Source organism: Patagioenas fasciata, chromosome 2 (genome assembly GCF_037038585.1).
Source record: "Patagioenas fasciata isolate bPatFas1 chromosome 2, bPatFas1.hap1, whole genome shotgun sequence".
NCBI classification, from domain to species: Eukaryota; Metazoa; Chordata; class Aves; order Columbiformes; family Columbidae; genus Patagioenas; species Patagioenas fasciata.
Genome location: NC_092521.1, coordinates 91,706,933 through 91,716,432, shown reverse-complemented (window position 1 = coordinate 91,716,432; position 9,500 = coordinate 91,706,933).

Sequence of the window (9,500 nt, the reverse complement as noted above, 5' to 3'; positions counted from 1 at the left end):
ATTGCAATAACTAACTTCACAAAGACTTCACTGTTCAGTTCTTGTAATTATTTTAATGATTTATTATGTTAATTGATGTATGTATCTGGACAGTTGAACATTTTTGTCTTCCAATAAGATCAGGGCTTTCAGGCAAATGCCATCCTGGTGAGCTTTCCTAGGGAAAGTCACTGTCAGCAAGGCTGCTGTACTTGCACAATCTGGATGCGCATGTGTGACACAGGCAGGAGGCTGTTAGTTCTTCAGCCCCATAAGGAGCCTACCAGTTTGGAGCTGTGGTGCAACACAAACACAGGGTGATGGAGCTAAAGCCTGATTAGAAGGTTGACATAGCTGAGATTAGTTTGGCAAGTGCCTGTAGCAACAGAGATCAGAAAATCCTTTCTCTTCCACTTGGCCATGAAGACTCATCACAATAATCAGTGAGAGGAGAGAGAGATTTGACTGTGCACTTCCCTCTCTGTCTCTTGAAAATAAAAAATCAAATAAGTAAAAGACAGCAGTCCTTTTCCTCTTCCTTGTTTATTTCTTCTGTTTCGTGAATTTTGAGGCATACTGTTGATGTCTGACTGGGTTACAGTAGATCCATTCACTCTTGCAAGCTGCCATACTAGGCTACTAGTAAAGGATACGAGGCAATGAAGTCAGCTCCAGGAGCAGCGCTAGTCTTCCTAGTGCACACCAGAGAACATGAATAATAACACAAAGAAGAGCTGGTAAATCTTCTTTAAAATTCTGGCTCTTGCTTCTCTTGTCACATATACTGACTTTTGGGGACTTCCAGAATTTACAAGAAAATCAAGGGAACTAATGGGAATAAAATCAGAGAAACTGAACAGGGGCCACAGATCTGTAGTCTAGGAAAAAACTGAACCCACTGCTGAAACCAGAGGAAGGGGGAAACATTTCTTCTGATAAGTCATTTACCAAGGTAGGCAAGGAAATCAACCAGACAGAACCAGGAGGTGATCCTGCAGCTGATTTTTGGGCATCCTTGTGCAAGCCAGTTCTCCATTTTGTGTCCTGGTTTTACAGCTGGGAAGGGATGACACTGCTCACAAACACTGCCTGGAGCCAAGGACTAATGCTGAGCCACAGACTCCAGAAAGTGATCCCTAGAACAACCACTACTGTTTTGGTTTGGTTGTGGTTTGTTTGTTGGTTTGTTTGTTTGTTTGTTTTGTTGTTGTTTTTTGTTTGTGTTTTTGTGTTTTTGTTGTGGTTTTTTTTTTTTTTTTTTACAAAAACTTCACACTTGCAGGGAAACCAAAAACCAGGAGAAATAACAAGAATAAAAAAACCTTTAAAGCATGGGCTAATTCTTACTTGGCTTTAAATGAAAAACTGTGTGATGGTCAGAGAGTTGGGGTTTGTTGGTTTGGGTTTTTTTGGTGGTGTTTTTTGGGGTGGGGGTGTTTTTTTGTTGTTGTTGTTGGTTGTTTTTTCCAAAGACTTGCATGAGTTGTGGATTTTAAAAGGTTTCAGAAACATGGTTATATTACACTAGATTATTATAAATTCTTCATGTAATGTAGAATAAAGCAGAGGAGTTAAAGTTATCATGCGTGTAACATCTCCAGCAACAAATGCCCCAGATGGTTGCTTTTGGTTTGGTCTGATTTGCAGCAAGGTACATGGTACAGGGCTGTTTTTTAAAGGTACTGAGTGAGAAGTACTTGGCTCCCACTGACTTCAGTGAAAGCACATGGCCCCTCTCAGGAAGAGATGTGTCCTATCAGAACACGTACAAGAGCATTGATAATGTGCCAGCTTTTAAAATAATCAATATTAACTATGTTTTGTTGCATTCTAAAGACAAGTAAAAGTAATTCCAAAAGTAGCTTTTGTGTCAGAGTTGGACTAGCTTACATGAGGTCTTGCTTTGGCTTTGACTAAGAGTTAGCGTTGGACTGCAACAGGGAGATCTGCTTTTAATTGGCCTAGTTTGGATGTGTGTATCCTATGTCTTTGATAAATTTAATTTGGTACTAGTGCAAACACTGAACTTGACATTGTGTCATCTTTGAGTCAGAAAATTGTCTTGAGAAGTACATCAGTTGAGCATTGCTGTATGACAAGCACAGTGAAACAACATCTCCATACTCCAACCAGGTTTTCATTTTTCATCAAATTTTTCACCTGTTTCCTCTCTCAATACATTTCTAAGTTGTCTTAAGTGTCTCACTACACTGAAAGCTGGTCCAGAGTGGCTCAGTGTGATATAGAGCAACACAGTAATACAATTTTTTTGGCACCCTAGAAGAACATCCAGTCATATTTTGATGCATTTCATTCAAGATTAGCCACAGATATATCTCCGTAAGAGCTTGTTTCATTCTATTGCCACAGCCCTGATGGTTTTCTGCTGTGTTCGAGTCAGTCACTTCAGTCAATATTGATTCTAAAGCATCACCAATAGTTTTGCCTTTAAACTGACCTCCTGATTTTTGAAATATTAACACATATACAGACTGTTGATGTGAAAATGAATCAACTTTGTGGTAAAGTACATTATATGTCCTGTAGCTTGAATGTTAGCCTGGTCTCCTGATGGTTTGACAAGAAGATTTATAATACCTTTGAACTTTGAGTCTGGCTCTGTTTGACTCAGTAGCCTTGAGTATGTTATTGAGTTCCCAAACAACTCAGAAATCAGGCACTGAGGTGTGAGGACAAGAGCACAAGAAGCCCAACAGTCGGTGTTTCTTGCTTGTTGTCTGTCCACTGCCAAAACTGCATTCGTTTTATCTTGGGCATTTCAAGTCTTTCTGTTTAAATATTTGGACACCACCTATCAAAATGCCCTCAAGGTCTCCACACAAATGCATTACACGCACATACATGAACGGGCATCTCCGAAGGACTCAGATGTCTGACGGTGTTGAGCCCTGGCCCTTTAGGATGTCCCAGGTTGGTAAGAAAGCAGCTTGCATTTTTTTAATGTCTCTTCATGAACGTGTAAAGGGCTATTCAAGATCTACTGCAAAGATTTGCTGATCATTCCTCGTCTTTCTCTGCAGAGCAATTGTTGTAAAGGTACCTGCCCAAACTCTCCATGTGACCCCAGGGGTACACTTATATGAGAATCATCATCTGGGATGGAGCCCTTTGGGTTTGGTGTTTATTTGCTGAATTCCCTGTGCTACTGAATGTAAGATGCAGAATGCTTGCCTGTTTTTTAAAGACTGTGCTTACATCCTAAAAATAACATTTTAGAAAACAATTCTCCTTTACCTTCTCCCCTAAGCCAGACAATTCACCCATGTCCTGAGTTATATATATCACTTTTCCACATGCTTTCCTGATAATGGCAATGGTATTTTTCTGGGAAAAGCTCCTTGCTTATTAACCATTACTCTTCTCCTGCAGCTTATTTCCTCTTCGGGATCATAATTCTCTGCAATATCTTCATTGATTTCTTATGGAAATGTTAATAACACTTAGTTCTTTATACATAGTTATCTGTAAATGTAAGCTGCCAGTACTTTTGAAAATGACTAGTGATTTTTGCAAGTTCAAACTGAGATACTGCAAGAAAGCTTTTTTTCCCCAGACAATATTCCTCAATCTTTTGAAAATTAGTTTTGCCCCTCTAAAATAGTTTAGGTTGAATGCTCAAAATGAAGTGACCAAGAAAATGGATGCCCGCTGACAAGCAACTACCACGCACTGGCCTATGGCCTGAGCATGGAGTCTGATGTCCAACTCAGCACGTTGGAAATACCTGCAACAGCCTGTACCAAGGCTGTACACCCAGTCCCCTCTGCTGCTGGTGCGATCACTGCATGAGTCCTTGCAAAGCTACCAACCCAACCTGCCTACTACAACACACACAAACACCTTCTCATCCTCCCATACAAAGCCTGTAACACTTAACTTTCAGCCAGTAAACCTGCCAGCAAGGTTCCCAAACAGATGGCAAGTCTCACGCATGAGAAAAACTTCTATTTCTAGCCTCATTTTGCAGAACACAAGAACTCTGGAAGAGGCTTGCTTATGGCCTCACAATGAAATCAGAGCTGCGATGAGCAGCCGGATGCTCAGACCTCCTAAGCTGGCCACTCCAGAAGCACAGGGTTTCAGGCAAACCAGTGGTTCTGGCTTAAAAAGTGTAGTGGCCACAGGCCATGAGAGATGATTTTTCAGGCTGACCTTTAGCCCTGGGTTTCATACTCCTGCATTAGACCACAAACATGTAGCATAAAGTAATAAAGAGTGACCAGACCGTACAACTGAGTACACGTTGTCTGAAGAGCTGGGTTCTCCTCAGATTTTAAGGCTTCTGTTTTAATTTGGCTCTCTGACACATTGAGAGGGTCTTGCTCTTAGGAGCAGTGGTCTCCTTCCCTCTCAGAAAGGGAAAGGTTGTGTCCACTGCACAGCAGAGCTACAGCTTCATGCTGTCTTCATCGTTCATAAAGCTGTTTTGTGTGTGGAGCTGGGCAGATGATGGTCAACTTTGACAGCCAGACTGGAAACCAGTGAGAAGACGTCTGCAGTCCAAGGTAGCATTGAGACCCTCAAGAGAAAGCTAGATGCCCTTAGCCTCTCTGTACAGCCTGAGTGGGGTGAGAGAAGGGGCAATGCCACACCAGAGCTGGGAGAAACTATCTTACATACCACTTGACACATACCCGATTTCTTCAAGCAGAGAGCACAGCAATGCAGATCTGGAAAGAAGAGTGGATTTAGATTTACAGGTGCAAGAAGCAGCTGCAAGCTGCTGGGAGAGACTAGAACTGACCTGTTAAAGAACTCCTGAATAGGCAAGACATACACACGGATTGCTTTGGTGACCACAGGTGAGTGGGTCTACTGGTTGGACAGTCTTAGTGTAGGAACTGTTCCCATGCATTCAAAGCAACATACCTGTACCACTGTGGTTTTGAAGCAGGTGTCTTGTGGGAGTGGATCCTTCACAAATGAGTTTTTCCTAGGCTGTTTTAATAAATCAAGAAATAAAGCATATTCTGACCAGCAATTCCTTGTTATTATTTCAGCTGAGAACTCTGCTACTATTTTGGCTGAGCCACCTGCTCACTAAAGCTTAGTTTGTTGCTAAGTGTCAAAATACCCTAAATCAGAACGGGTGTCTCAGCTAGCAACCAAGCAGCAGTAACACTAATGAGTCTGCAACATGATTTACATACAGGATCTCAGTGCCTGATACTATAAGAAGAGCAACTATAGAGACTAGTAGGTCTACATAAAAATCTGTCACGATTCTGGTCACCTTTTTTTTTTCTTTAATATATATTCAGGGGATATAGAACCTTTTAGCATCACATATCCCTTCCTGAATTACTGCAACTTTATATTCTTGCTGTGTAGCAAGTCCTAACTCAGGACAGTATTTTTCAGACGTATTACAGAGGTAATTCTTGGACTTTATATGGCCTTCTGATTTTCTGTTTTTGACTATAAAGTAGTGTTTTGATGCAGGATAAAGCAAAAGTATGGGTAATTTTTGAGGTATTTGACTCTAGAAGTCTTATGGTCAGCAGGTCAGAATTTGGCAGTCAGGATGTTTGGATTATGACAGGGTCCTACTTTGCTCCTGCATGGTTTGTGCTGCTTGGCTCTGCATTGCTCTTTGCAACAATTGATTGTGTAGCTCACTAACATTGCTGGAAAATGTTCATGTGTGCAAGGGAATGAGGCTCCAAACATCAGAATACTCACCAGCAATGACTCAGAGACCAGAAGACATAACAACCAGAAGACTCATAACAACACAAACTGTGAGTCTGATGTTCCCAAATGCAATTTGAAACCTGAAGCGGTTGGAGGTATTCATTGCATAAACCAGCCGTGGTGGGCCAGCACCACTGGGTGTTGAGCAGTGGGATCAGCAGGGTGCCTGGGACATGTGCAGACTCTCACCTGGGGTCTGTTTCCCTGGTGACACATGATGGCATTCACAGGATACCCTGGCATTCAGTTTTGACCTCTGCTATTTGAAAGTGCAGAGGGAGAGCTCATAAGGGATTATTATCCTTTTTTTTTTTTTTTTTTTCCTAATCCTTTTCTCTTTCTTTTCCTCTTCAAACCAACAGGCTTGACTCAGCAGGCTGCCAAACAGTACAGGCCTGCTTTTCCTCTTTTTCTCTGCCCCAGTGGGAGCCATCAATGCCTCAAACTGAGCCGTGGTGGGAGCCCTGTCTGGCAAGTCATCTGCTCAGCAGCAGGGAGCTTTTGGACATTTGCAACCAATGGGTCTGATTCAGAGGCTGGCAGAGCTGACAGCAACTGGCATGATCAGGGCAGAAGGGGTGGAGGGTCTCAGTCTAGGAAGGAGGGATGACAGATCAGAGCAGGGGAGAGTTATTTGCAGCACCCAGAATGGGCTTGCTGGTACTCTAGCAGAGGAAAAACTACATCTCATAGGAACACTTGAGATTTCAGTTGTAAAACTACATCTGGTTCTGTTTCAGCATGTGATGATGTCTACCTATGAAGTAACCATATGCCTGTAAGCAGGGTGAAGCATGTTCATTATACCAGGTGGGTATTGAAGAAACAAGGCATCCTAGGAGGAAAACTTGACATCTCCAATAATGACTCTGCTGTTTGCCTGATGAATGGGGAAAGGAACAAAGGCAAAAAAAGGAGTGTAGAGACAGAAAGAAAAGAGAGAGAGGGAAAGGGGAAAGGAAAAGGGAAAGGAAAGGGGAAAGGAAATTTAGAAGTACTCTCCTAGGAAAGTTGCTCACCTGCATAGGAAGCCCAGAAGGTTTCACTCCTCTAAGCAGTACTGATCAACATAAGCAGACATTCAAAGAGAAATCCTGTTCCTGCTGAAGTCAACTCCACTGCTGCTTTGGACTTCAGTGATGCCACAATTTCAAGTATTCTGTTGCAAATGAAGTGCATGGAAAAAATCAGTATATAAATCCTACCACGAAAGAATGGGTCAAGAGTATGGAGGGCCTATTCCTCATCCTTTTTTAAAATTTGACACTCTGCACAGCAAGAGCACAGATAAGTATCTTATTGGCATGGTGCTCAGAAAGATAGCTTCAGATATAGCCATCAGTGAAATGAAGAATATTAATAATGCCAGCTCATCCATAAAAAGCCTTACTGTAAGAAGAGGAAGCTAAATAAAATACATCTATTACCTCCTTTCTCCAGCACCACACAGTGTACAGTACAAAGGTATTTAAAACAGCTATAATTGGATATAGTGTAACTTGAAAAAGTCCTGAAAGGGCATAATTGCAATAATCAGCGTAATAATGTGAGATGAGGCCTTGCATTATAACTAGACCCGCACTTTGATTAGAAGGATTTTCTCTCTAAATCAAAGCCCTGAAATCCAGGTTGTTTTGCTTTCTGAGGCTATGGCTGATAAACATGTGAACCAGCAGTTCCTCCCTTACTGCTCCATTTCAGAATTTGAGGTTTGGCCCCTTGTCAGACCCACACACAGCCTCACATGTTCTGATGAGGAGCTGGTGAAAGTGTGTGGACTTCCTCAACAGAGCATTGTTCATTCATAACGAAGTCACCTGTACTACCCACATCCATTAGACAGAGTTTGTAACACCAGGCAAAAAAGCAACTGCCTGAATTTTTCATGAACTGAGATACTGGTCCTTGCAACATGAATGGAAAAAGAATCAGAAATGCACTTGTGCTGATGAGTAATGGGTTTAAAGGGATCCTGCCTGGTAAATATTTATTTTCAGCCTTCCTCATTCTATTATCAGCACAACAGCTTGTCTTGCTACACCTATGAAAATCTACAGGGCTAGATCCTTGCCTGGCAAATGCCAGCTGGGCACCACAAGCCACCATTTCCTATTCCACCATTTTAAACAGTCAGGAAAGCCTCCCTGTGTCTCTTGCCCAGGTCCCAGTCTGGCCATGTTGGTCAGCCATAGCAAGTGACCAGTCACCTACACAGGACAGTGTTCTGGGTGAGTGGGGGAGGTGAGGTATTTGCTGGCACAAAGCCTAAATGGTCACACCAGGATCAAGACCACAGCATTGCCTTTAATGAAAAGAATACTCCACTACCAGTCAAGCGTTGCACAGCTATTCTGGCTGAGCAGACCATGCACCTTGCTCCAGTGGTGGCAGAAGGGCACCCATCCACCAGCTACCCAAAGATGGGAGAACATGTAGGTGTCATTGCCCGTGCAGGGTCCAATTTATGCAGGGACTTCTGCACCAAAGCATGGGTTGGCCCTGCAAGCATTTCTCTTATGGCATGAGCTTGTAGCAAAGCAAAGAATACTTCAACAAAGGTCCAAGAGAGGAAATTATATGTAAAGTTACCTCACTTTCCGAACATATCTGTGTAAGACATATACAGAAATTCATGCAATTGCCTGATCAGCTGCTCACCAGTGAGGAGGGCTATATTAAGGAACCAAACTGCCCAGTTTCCTGCTCATCTTTATGCTGAAGTATCTACGTGAAGAGGACCAAGTCTACATTTGGCAGTGCTGGCTGGAGAAAGACATGTTTGGATGTCCCACTCAGACAACAGTAAGGACTTTCTAAGGGTGAGGTCATATGTGATCCCCTAACCTCGGTGCAATCAGAGTATCAACAAGAAAGCTGCAGCTAGCATTTCCTTTGTGACCTGCACCTGCTAGACAGACCTTCCTCCCACAACAAGCGCAGAGATCTTTAGAAAGGTCTCACCCCAGCCTTCACTGTGGCATCCATGCAGGCCTTGATAACAAATAAGTTTCATCATTTTGGACTTCTCTGGTAATTCAAAGGAAAATATTTTGTAATACCCTTTGCATGAGTCCCAGTACCACTGTGTTCTCCAAAACATTGTGCATAGCTGTGTGAATGTCCAGCTAGACCCAGTTCAACAAATGATCCATTGAACAACAATGTTGTGTAGCATAAAGTCCTATTCTCTGAATGTCCCTGAACTATGGCACGATCAAGGGACCCTGAGGGCGCTATGCAGCATTCAAGCTGTGACTCACAGGGGCACACAAGATTTACAAGGCTGCTGCATGAATTCAGCTGTGAAGACTCTGATACAATTCACATCTGTGTCCAGATGATGCACAGAAGACAGTAGAAAGTAGAGAAGCACATCAAGTAGGGCTGATGAGCAGGTCTTTGAATCTGGGAGGTATGTGAGGCAAGAATTTATATTCTGTTGTACTGGTGCTGGGCTAATCCCTCCCCTCAACACATTCAACTTTGAGTCAAAAGCTCAGTAGTGACCTGATTATATTAGCTTGAGGTAGAAAGTCAGATCACAGCATAGGATAGTGTGCCCCACTGGTCATCCCAGCACAATGAAGTATATTGTACCTGCTACTGGCATCTCCCCAGGATTCAACTGTTTTTTGCTCATGGCCTTTTGATCTGAAGGTTTCTATGTACGCTTAGTAACTTCCACCAGTTATTAAATGGTTAGCTCAATCGTCCACGAACTCGTGCAAATCATTAGAAGCTTCAGCCTCCTTTGGCAAGGAATCACAGAGTCATAGAATGTTAGGGATTGGAAGGGACCTCAAAAG